This window comes from Physella acuta, unplaced genomic scaffold (assembly GCF_028476545.2).
Source record: "Physella acuta isolate Inbredline_101_S28 unplaced genomic scaffold, ASM2847654v3 ptg002106l, whole genome shotgun sequence".
Lineage (NCBI taxonomy): Eukaryota > Metazoa > Mollusca > Gastropoda > Physidae > Physella > Physella acuta.
This window is the reverse complement of record NW_026733607.1, coordinates 65,001-76,415: the sequence shown is the minus strand read 5'-3', so window position 1 is coordinate 76,415 and position 11,415 is coordinate 65,001. Positions and strand designations below refer to the sequence as shown.

The 11,415-nt window shown below is 35.5% G+C and overlaps 1 protein-coding gene across 4 annotated transcripts in view; it reads left to right on the top strand.

Annotated features, from left to right (window-relative positions):
• The first annotated feature begins 8,231 nt into the window (after positions 1-8,231).
• The window catches only part of LOC131932179 (ubiquitin carboxyl-terminal hydrolase 22), a 26,700-nt gene continuing 23,516 nt past the window's right edge, over positions 8,232-11,415 (top strand). For 3 of the 4 annotated variants that reach the window (XM_059289042.1, XM_059289043.1, XM_059289039.1), the window contains exon 1: positions 8,368-8,631. The gene's annotated coding sequence lies outside the window, so the exon portion shown is untranslated. The other variant, XM_059289040.1, reaches the window with a different exon arrangement.

The following is an 11,415-nucleotide window of genomic DNA, read 5'->3' as shown; positions in this document are numbered from 1 at the left end:
TTGGTGTGGACTTTTGGATGTCGAGAATGGATGAAGGGAGGTTTCTGTGTGTCAGGGCCTGGACCATCCTAGACATCATAAGTCGGTGCAACACCAGCAAATGGTCAAACGTAATGTTTTCTTTGCTGTAAAAAGTTTGTTTTGTTACAGTGTTTTGTTACGTTAAAGTTCTGTTTTGTTAATCTATTTTTTATTTATATAATTTTGGTTCCATGCAATAAATTTTATTAAATTGTTAAAAGTTTTTTTGTTTTTAATTTAGACTAAGGTTAGGTTATTAACCAGCCTGGGTTTAGCCGGGCTTGCACTGACCGGACGGTAGTTAGTTAGATAAGCCTAGAAGGGTAGATTTTAGGTATCCCCCCCCCCCCTTAGCAGGGCTTACATATATATATATATATATATATATATATATATGTGTGTGTGTGTGTGTGTCGGCCTACATAGGCCTAAAATTTATATATATGCCACATACTGGTACACGTACGTGTATAAGCTTTAATCACTGCATACTTAATAGCAACGATGTTTATCTACAGTCTGTTTATAATACAGTTGGATGTAGCATTGTTTTCTTTATAGTTTACGATTACGTCGTGGTGTCACCCCCCCCCCCCCCCCCCCCCTCCCCTCTTGCTAAAATTTTCGATTTGTACTTAGAAGACTATTTTACTTTAACTAATGGATCTGGAAAAATGGCATTTCATTCTATAAATTTTGCAATTTTTTGCCTTTGGTGTCACCCCCCCTAAATGGTGTCACACGTTGCGACCCGCACCCCCTGCCCCGCCTTCGCTACGCCTCTGCGATAGGCTACAGAGGGGTAAAGAAAGAGATCAACTTCTACTTGCGATGGATATTTTTTAATATATAAATATTCTTAAGGCAACATTTTGTATTTTGTATGTCCTGATTATGTATTTATACTATACTAGGCATGCTGCCCAGCTTCGCTTAGGCTTTCGAAAACATTGAGAATTTGAATGCTTAATTAATTCGCCCGAAGGTCGGTCTACGACCTCAAGAGTTATGAAGAGGTTCCTCCGTGGACATTTTTTTTCGATTTATAGCTCATATAAGGTACCGGTCAGTCGAGGTCAGTTTTGACCCCCACATCGTAGACTTTTCGGCCAACCGGCCCCCGTGTTCTGTCGCACCAAGGCAAGATCATGCCAAATTTGAAGCGCCTGCGGCGCCGGGAAGTGCCCTATCGGACACCCGACAATCTAGATCTAGATTCCTAATAGAATTTTTTTTTAAGTTTAGCCCGAGTATATTAAAAAAAATACATTAACCAAGTTGACTTGGTGTGTCACGAACCCGCACCACCTGCGTTGTTAAAAGTACACTAACATATCCGCTATTTAGGCACCTGATGAAATACGGAAAATGAAACACGTATTTTAAAATCTTAACTTACGCGAATATGCCTATTCTTTCAAATTAATTTTTTTATCCCAAATTAGCCAGTTCCAAACAAAGATTTTGTATTAAATAAATAAGTCTTGAAATAGTTTAGTCCTAATATAGAAATTTATTTTTGGTATTGATTTTAGAGAAGTTAGAGTCTAAATCTAGATCTTAGCGTCTACGTCTAGATCTAGTTATTGCGTAGATTTAGATTTAGTCTAGATCTAGAATCTCTAGATCTAGAATCCAAATACATAAAATAAATTTTATGAGTTTAGGCCGGAAAAATTGTATTGTATACATTTCATAGTGTACGTAGATCTAAATCAAATTTGAATGAAATAGTTCATTTCTTTTCATTCTAAACACGGCAGATGACGTCATTAGTTAATGTATAAGCAATAGTGACGTCACAGTTTTATGCGTTCTTTTTCACATATATTAATGCTTTTCCGGTTGCATAAATAATACTGTTTCTCTATGTAATAGATTGAAATAATTGTGAGGTCAAGGGAACTCACTCTTCTGTATTAGTTATATTTATAATATTGTTATCTTGAGTGATGTCCCTTGTGTACTTCCTTCCGTCCTCTCTGGTGTGTTACCATCGTGGTAGTTAGACCCATTAAATGTGTTATATACAACTACAGGCTTCTGTCGTCAATCTATTATAACTGGCGACGAAGGATAAACATCTACTAAAAAGAGCACCTACTTACGCAAAAAAGAGGTTTGCTAGAGCTTATTAGCTAATTATTTCTAGAATTATGGCGCTGTATGGCCAAATAAAAGAATTTGATGCGAATGATGAAATCATTCAAGATTACCTAGAGAGGTTAAGCTTTTACCTAGAAGCTAACAACGTGACGATAGAAGCCAAAAAGAGAGCTATTTTGTTAACAGTCATAGGGCCTCAACAATTCAGGCTACTAAAGGACTTATGCGCACCAGCTAGTCCAGATACCAAGAGCTTTAACGAGCTGAGCAAATTGCTAACAGACCACCATGCGCCTACCCCATCAAAGTTTCTATGTCGAGCTAGATTTGACAGTAGGACTCGTCAACCAAACGAGTCAATATCAGAATATGTTGCTGCTTTACGTCATTTAAGTAGATTCTGTGAATTTGGAGAAACGCTGTCTGACAGACTATGTGAAAAGTTTGTGACAGGTGTAAACAGCCCTGATATTCAAAGAAAGTCGCTGCTCGAGTCAGATCTAAAATTGGAAAAAGCAATACAACTTGCAACTTCAATCCAGCAGTCATCAGATGCGGCGAAATCTCTAACGCCTTCAGGGATCCATGCAGTAAACAGCAGGTTAGTCAATAAACATCAACCCCATCAGAGCATTCCAACTTATGCTAAACAGCCTGCTCGTTCAAATCCTAGATCTAAATCTAGTAATAATTATCAAAAATGTCATCGATGCAAAGGTCCCCATGCATCTCATCGGTGCAAGTTCAAGTTAGCAACTTGTTATAAGTGCGGTAAGCAAGGTCACATTGCCAAGGCCTGCTTTGCAAAGTCTTCGTCTGTTGCTAAATCTAGCCAGTCAAGACAGTACCGCAACCAAAGGCAGCACTATGTTAACTCTCACCAAGACTACCTAACCCAACCAATGAACCACTCTACCTGTGAAAATGCTCAAACTGATTCGCAGCCGGATTTCAACCTGTTCTCTGTGAAATCAATAAGTCATGCTCCCATCAATGTACCAGTTTATATCAACGGTAAGAGCATCAGCTTCCAACTTGACACTGGAGCATCTCTAACAGTCATAACAAAGAAAGATTTTGACGCTGTCACAGGAGGATCAGTGTCTCTACAGCCGTGTCACAAGTGTCTAACAACATACACTGGTGACAATGTTCCGGTAATAGGAGAGTGTATGGTTCATGTAAGTTATAATGGTCAAAGTGTTAAACTTCCTCTTCTTGTGGTTGAAGGAAATGGACCGCCATTACTAGGTAGGAACTGGTTAAGTGATCTTAAGTTAAATTGGGAGAGTATTTGTTCATTGAAGAATGTAAAAGAATCTAGTCTTACTTCACTAGATAAAGTAATATCTGAAAATAAATGTGTTTTTGGTAATCATGGATTACTAAATGATAGAACAGTGAAGTTAAGCATTAAAGACACAAATCCAAGATACTGCAAAGCTAGAGTTCCACCTTATGCAATGAGGAATAAAATTGAAAATGAGCTAAGCAGATTAGAATCTATTGGCATTATAAAGAAGGTAGACTATTCCGATTGGGCAACGCCCATTGTGCCAGTGTTAAAGAAGGATGGTTCTATAAGAATTTGTGGAGACTACAAAACTACACTGAATAAGCAAATAGAGCTAAATAGGTACCCTATACCTAACATTGAGGAAATTTCTTTGAATTTGGCAGGAGGAGACAAATTCACTGAATTAGACTTTAGTCATGCTTACACTCAACTAGAACTGCATCCAGATTCAAAAGTCTATACGACAATAAACACACATAAAGGACTCTACCAATATGAAAGACTATGTTTTGGCATATCATCTAGCCCTGGAATTTTCCAAGCTGTCATGGACAGTATTTTTAAGGATATTCCAAATGTTTGTGTTTACTTTGACAATGTGTACATAACTGGTAAGAATGACACTGAACATCTTAAAACACTTGATAAAGTATTGACAATTGTTGGTGAAAAAGGTTTAAAGATAAACAAAGATAAATGTCAATTCATGTTGACAGAAATTAGTTTTCTTGGTTATATATTAAGCAAGCAAGGTATCAGACCTCAACCTGAGAAAACAAAAGCTATTAAAGAAGCACCCAAACCTGAAAATACCCAACAACTAAGAGCTTTTTTGGGCTTGATAAATTACTATGCAAAGTTCATAAGAAATCTGTCTGGTAAACTATCACCACTGTACAAGCTGCTACAGAAAAATGCAACTTGGCACTGGAGTAAACAACAAGAAGCTGCTTTTAATACAGCAAAAGAGGCTTTGTCTTCTGACACCTTACTAACTCACTATGACCCAGGGAAAAGACTTATATTAACATGTGATGCTTCACCAGATGGTGTAGGAGCAGTCTTGTCCCACATGGATGAGAAGGGTGACAGACCCATTGCTTTTGCCAGTAGATCTTTGAACCAGGCTGAGAAAAATTATTCTCAGTTAGATAGGGAAGGCTTAGGCATCATTTTTGGTGTTAAGAAATTTCATAAGTTTCTGTTTGGTAGGAAGTTCACCATCATTACAGATCATAAACCATTGCTAGGTTTATTTGGAGAAAACAAAACCCTACCTGAGCATGCCTCACCAAGAATTCAAAGATGGGCTATCACACTAACTGCATACAATTATGAATTGAAATACAAACCTGGATCTGAGAATTGTGCAGATAGTCTTAGTAGATTACCTTTAAAAAACCAAAGCCTGAGCTATGTACCAGAAGATGTATTTGTTCTCTTCACTATCATGGATAACTCCAATATAAATGTGAATGATATTAAAAGAGAAACACAAAAAGATGAGTGCTTAATAAAAGTATATGAGTACTGTAAGAATGGTTGGCCTGAAAAGTCTGTGAATGATGACTTAAGGCCATATAAAATAAGAAATTAAAACCCTTTGTGAAGATAATATAAAAGATGGAGAAGATGCAGTCCATTATCAGTCAGAGTTACCTAAACAAAGTATTTGTAACTTAATAAATGATTATGGTGATATGGCAATTTCAAATGTTTTAAAGAGAATGCATTAGTAAGAAGGAATGTGATCATCAAACAACTTTGCTAACATCATTAGCACTTACAGAAACTAAAAGGGTAACATCAAAAGAAAAGAAAAAAGATTTTTGCCATTTAATACACCCACTTCAAATACTGGATCACAGTTGCAAAGTGATATGGTCCAGAATATTACTTTTAAACAGTATTTTTGGTTACCATGAAAGCACTATCAGATTACCTGAGAAAATGGATCAATCAAAGAAATCTATGTCAGTTAAGGATCTGAATAATAGCATAATACTTTCAGATGCCAATTCAAAAATAGTTCCATTAAATCATGACAAACATTCATTGAAAGAGAATTTGGTGTTAATAAGAATGTGTATCTAAGAAATTATGGGAGAAAGGAAAAATGGATACCAGGTCAAATTGTTCAATGTACAGGACCTGTGCCTTATAAAGTTAAAAATAACTTGTGCAGATAATAAGTGTGAATCTATCAATCCCACCAAATCTGAACAGTTCACACCAACTCAGTTTGTTTCACAACCAAGTTCTGTTGATATGAGTGAACCAAGTTGTCTGGAGTCAGAAAATGTAAATTCTGGAGTTAATGATTTAAATCCTAGACCTCCTGAGATAGAGAATCCAGATGGTCAGAATATTGAGTCACCAAATCAAAAGCCACTGAGAAGGTCAAGCAGGACAATCAAGGTCCCAAATAAGTTAGACCTATGATTCTAAAGGTCAAAAGGACTTTGACATTATTGTTTTGTATTTTGATTATGTTGTAGCATATTGTGCATTGTTTGTAAGGATGTAATCTACCATAGTGTTCATGTTACAATATAATTGGTGATTTTAGGATACTATCAATTGTTCTATTGAGAGCAGGGGCGGAACTACAGTGCCGCCAGACCCCGCAATGCGGGGGGGCCCACGACGTTTAGGGGCCCAATTCCGACCAAAAAATCAATGAATTTTCTTTTCATAAATAATGTTTTTCGTGCACCTTGATAGTGGTTATTATCTTAGAGTGGTTATATACATTGCAATAAAGTAGATTAAAATACTCAGGTAATAGACTATTTAAAATTTAGAGAAGCGGACTACTTATATATACGTATGTATATATATATATATATATATATATATATATATATATATATATATATATATATATATATATATATATAGTGGGGGTCCCAAATTTTTTTTTTGCGGGGGAGCCTTTTTTTTCTAGTTCCGCCACTGATTGAGAGATGTGTTATTGTGTTCTAAGGGTAAAGGGATGTAATAGATTGAAATAATTGTGAGGTCAAGGGAACTCACTCTTCTGTATTAGTTATATTTATAATATTGTTATCTTGAGTGATGTCCCTTGTGTACTTCCTTCCGTCCTCTCTGGTGTGTTACCATCGTGGTAGTTAGACCCATTAAATGTGTTATATACAACTACAGGCTTCTGTCGTCAATCTATTATACTCTATATTCGAATACGCCTTGATTTTTTATTTTTCTTCTTTAAATAATTTTGTGGTTATACATTTAAAACATCTAACATATTTTTTTCAACAAAAGTCCGTAAAAAGTTCTCGATATATCGCTGCCGATTCTGACGTGATGTCCGGCGAAAATTTTTTGCGGACAGAGAAAGAGAGAGAGAGAGAGATGTGCGAACGTGGGGATTTATCTATTAGGATTATGTTAGCCTACTACTGCTAAAAAGTTGATTTATAGGCTGATTCTCTCAATGTCTTGCACGACAAAGTGATATCGCCTGTAGTGTTATTATAACGATTGGGCTCTGTTTGACACACACTGAATCCCACTGCCGAAACGGTGGGGGGGGGGGGGGGGCTTTTTGGAGCTTTTAACCTTTTTTCTATTTTAAAATTATTTATATGTAACAAATATTAAAATTCCATTGTAAAAGTTTTAATTTTTTATGAGGGAAAAGGGCCCCTATGTGCCTTGGGCCCCTATGCCTTGCTTACGCTAGCTATACGGTAGCTACGCCACTGTGTCAGTGATCCTTTTGTCTGGAGTCAAATTGACAGGAGCCTTTTTGTCGTGAGCCAAAATGACGCTAGCCTATTTGTCGGGAGTCGTAATGACGGGGGCCGTTTTATGGAGAAACTAAATGGCGGGAGCCTATTTGTCGGGAGTCGTAATGACGGGGGCCGTTTTGTGGAAAAAAATAAATGACAGGAGCCTTTTTGTCGGGAGCCTATATAACGGGAGCCTATTTGTCGGGAGCCTATATGACGGGGTCCATATGTCGCTGGCCATTTTGACGGGGTCATTTTGACGGGGCCTATTTGTCGGGGCTGATATGTCGGGGTCGTTTTGACTGGGCCGTTTTGTCATTGGCCGTTTTGACGCCGCACGATTAAAAATAATATGGCTCCAAATAAAATATTGTTTACAGTATTTTCGGAGGTTTCCGGAACGGCGTGACATACTACGCCATGGTTTTACTGGGTTTTTTTTTTTTTTTTACTATTGTACCATTCCGGAATAATAACCGACGCTACATTCAAATATTGTGAGATTACTAAAATCTAAAAGTAAAGGCGTGGATTTTTGTGCATTTTAAAACTTTGAGAAGTTTTCAAAAATACATTCCATTAATCTAGTCTAGATTCGGTAAAACCTTAGTTTAGCGTCGGAAATTATCGGGTAATGTTTGTTGAGTTTCGGTAACTAGAGTTACGGTAAACATTGGTTTATTTGACCATTGAAATATAAATAATTGAAAGTCGATTGTAGTAAATTGTTTTAATTTTTTAAAGTTTAATCAACAAAAGGAAACAAGAATAAATATAATAGTAGATTTAAATTAGTAGATCTAAAAAAAAACAAAAAAACAAAAAAACAACATATATTAATATAAATAGGCTAATGAAGTCAAATGTTATAATTTAATGTTTTTGGCTTACAGCGGATTTGCGACCATTAATTAATTAGATCTAGCTAGATATCTAGCTGCTATGCCAAGTAAAAAAATCTAGATTACGAAAATAGTAAAAATGATTACAAAATGTAAAAATGATTACAAAAAAAATCTATCCAAATTTTAAACATTCTGTATAAAAATAAAAGATGACGCCAAATAAAGTATGGTTTACAGTACTTCCGGTGAATTCCGGAAGTGTGTGACAGACTTTGGCATTGTTTTACTTTTTTTTACTGCTATACGATTCCGGAATAATAAACGACGCTAAACTAAGGTTTTACCCTAGAGTCTAGATCTAGATCTATCTAGATCTATGGCGTTTATCTTTTATTCTATTTTCGATATTGGTTCCGTTCGGCACATATGATGACCGTCTTCATGACCTAGAATGACCTAGATTCTCTAGATCTAGATTTAGTTTATTGTGTGAAAGTGTAGAGTACTCTAAAAAGAGTACAGTGGTACTCTAAAAAGAGTACAGTGCAGGCCTATCAAACTTTACAGATTTAGAATCTGTCATGAATTTAGATTAACTCTAACAAAAGTAAATAACTGAATGCTACTGAATAACAGTCGATAGATCTAGAAAATTCTAGATCTAGATATCTAGATCTAGATATCTAGATCTAGAATCTAGAAATCTAGATCTAGATTCTAGATAATATATCTATCTAGAACAACTAGATCTAGTTACTAGTTATTCTAGTTCTAGTAGGCTGGCCTTGGCCTAATACTAGATCTAGATAGATCTAGATCTAGTAGATCTACATACTACATATATATTATAAATTATAAATACATCTAGATCTAGATCTAGATCTAGTAGGCCTACTAACTAGTGTCTAGTATAACTACTAAAAAGTCTACTAGATTCTAGATCTAAATCTAGCTAGAGTCTAGATCTAGATTTAACTAGATCTAGAGATCTAGTCTAGATTCTAGATCTAGATCTAGATCTAGGCCTAATCTAACTAGATTAATACTAATACTAATAAATTTAATCACAGTCTAGATTTAGAATAGATTCTAGAAATCTAGAATCTAGATTCTAGATCTTCTCTTGAGCGTAGAAGTCGATCTATTCTAATTTCTAATATATTATAATAATATATAGATCTAGTCTAGAACAGAGGTTCCCAACTTTGTGCCAGCGGGCGCCATAGTGCCCGCTGAACGATTCGTATGTGCCCGCCTCTATTTAATTTTTTTCGTAAACATTATTTTAAAATATGATTTATTTTTATTCATTTGTAACAGTTTTAATTTTTTTTTTGGACTGCCTAGGTTTATTAAATATGTTCGATACTTGTCCCAACTTGTCTAGCTGTGAGCCAGACTGAACTATTTACGCTAACCTGGAAAGGCTAGTGCCATTTGCACATCACACCTTGTACATGCAGAAAACCCGAAGTGAACAAATGGAACAAACTGATCCGATAAACGCTGAAGGCGCCAAATCACAAGGCACATAACCTGAGTTTCTTCCAGACTTTTTCTCTGGGGGGCACTTGAGATTTTGGGTGGGAGGGGGGGGACACTGTTAAAAGTATATATTTTCTATATAAATGTTCGGGGGGGGGGGGGGGGTAGAATTTTTTTTGGGGGGGGGTAGAATTTTTTGGGGGGGGGGGGCTTTGCCACCCAGAAGAGATGCCTGGAAGAAACTCTGCACATAACTCTGATTGCTTCGGCGATCGCCGGCTCACTTCGGGTTTTCTGCGTGTACATGGAGTGATGTGCAAAAAGCATTCCCCGCCTGGAACTGCGTTGTTGTCATTGTGATTGCTGCCCTGTTTGGGTCGCGACAGTTAGATAAGAGACATGTTTGTCAGACAAAACACGAATTAGGAGTTTTCTATAAAAAAAAATTAACAGGCTAAAAGCGAGGTGCCTAATTTATTGTATTCATAAGCGATGATCTATTAATGAACTATTATTATTGAGGAGATAGTTATAGTTCTTGTTATAATATATGGGAAAATGACAGGTTATGGAAGGAGTTTGTCGATTAAAAATAGGTGGTGCCAGCCACCCTACAGATATTTTAGAATGTGCTCTAGAGTAAAAAAAGGTTGGGAAACCCTGGTCTAGAACACTAGATCTAGATCTATATAAAGCCTTAACATACAATGAGGCAACTTTTTCGCACATTACAAGACCAGCAGATTGTACAGACTACACACCTTTAGCCATTAGGCCTAATAATTTTTTTTTATTAGGGCCAAGTTCAGACTAGATCTAGATAGATCTATAATAATCTATATATCTATTACTATTAGTTAGATTAGGCCTAGAATTAGATCTTGATCTAGAAATCTAGATCTAGCTAAATCTAGACTCTAGCTAGATCTAGAATAGTAGTTATAGATCTACACCTTAGCAATTAGCGGTGCCTTAGCCATTAGGCCTAATAATTTATTTTTTATTAGGGCCTAGTTCAGGCTAGATTGATAGATCTATTAGTTCTAGAGTATTCTAGAGATCTAAACAGTAGAAAACCTAGAAGAATAGCTACTGAGTACTCAAGTACTGAGATTGTCTTAGTTTAGACTTTAGACTCATAGTTCTCAATTTAGATTTATCTAGAAATAATTAAGATTTAGATAATTTCTAGATCTAGAGTCTAGACTAAATCTAGATCTACTGGATCTAGAGATCTAGGTCTAGTAATAATTCTAGTTAATTTAATACTATGATTATGTCTAGATCTAGCCCTTGTTAACTTGTTAGTACTTAGTAGGCCTAATAATTAGTATTAGATCTATTTAGTTTTACTAGATCTAGATCTATTTAGGCCCTATTCCTATTATCATATGTATTCATGTTACAATGTACTAATGTTAAATGTACTTAATGTAGGTCTACATTCAGTACATTGGGTAAAATCACAATATAATAGCGTCGTAAATAATCTGGTGATTTTCGTTGAGTTTAGTTAGCATTCGTTACCATATTTTATTTCACCGTTGAAATATAGACCCTAAATAGTAAAATAGTGTACTAATTAACGTTTTAAGTTTAATCAAAATAAGGAAATAGAAAATAAAACAATTTAGGCCTATCAATTTAGATTTAGCAAATAATAATATAATTAAGTTACAGGCCTAATTAAGTGTAGTAATTTATGTTCATTTTTTAGCAACAATACCAGATCTAAATCTAGATTCTAGATATAAATCTAGATTCTCAAATCAATTAATTATAAATAAGGCCTATAGACCTAAATAATTTACCAAATATTGTTAACTAAAAAACCAAAAAGTTGAAAGTACCAATATATTATATAAATAACAAAGTCGTCTAGTTGGTTTTAAGTTTATTATTAACA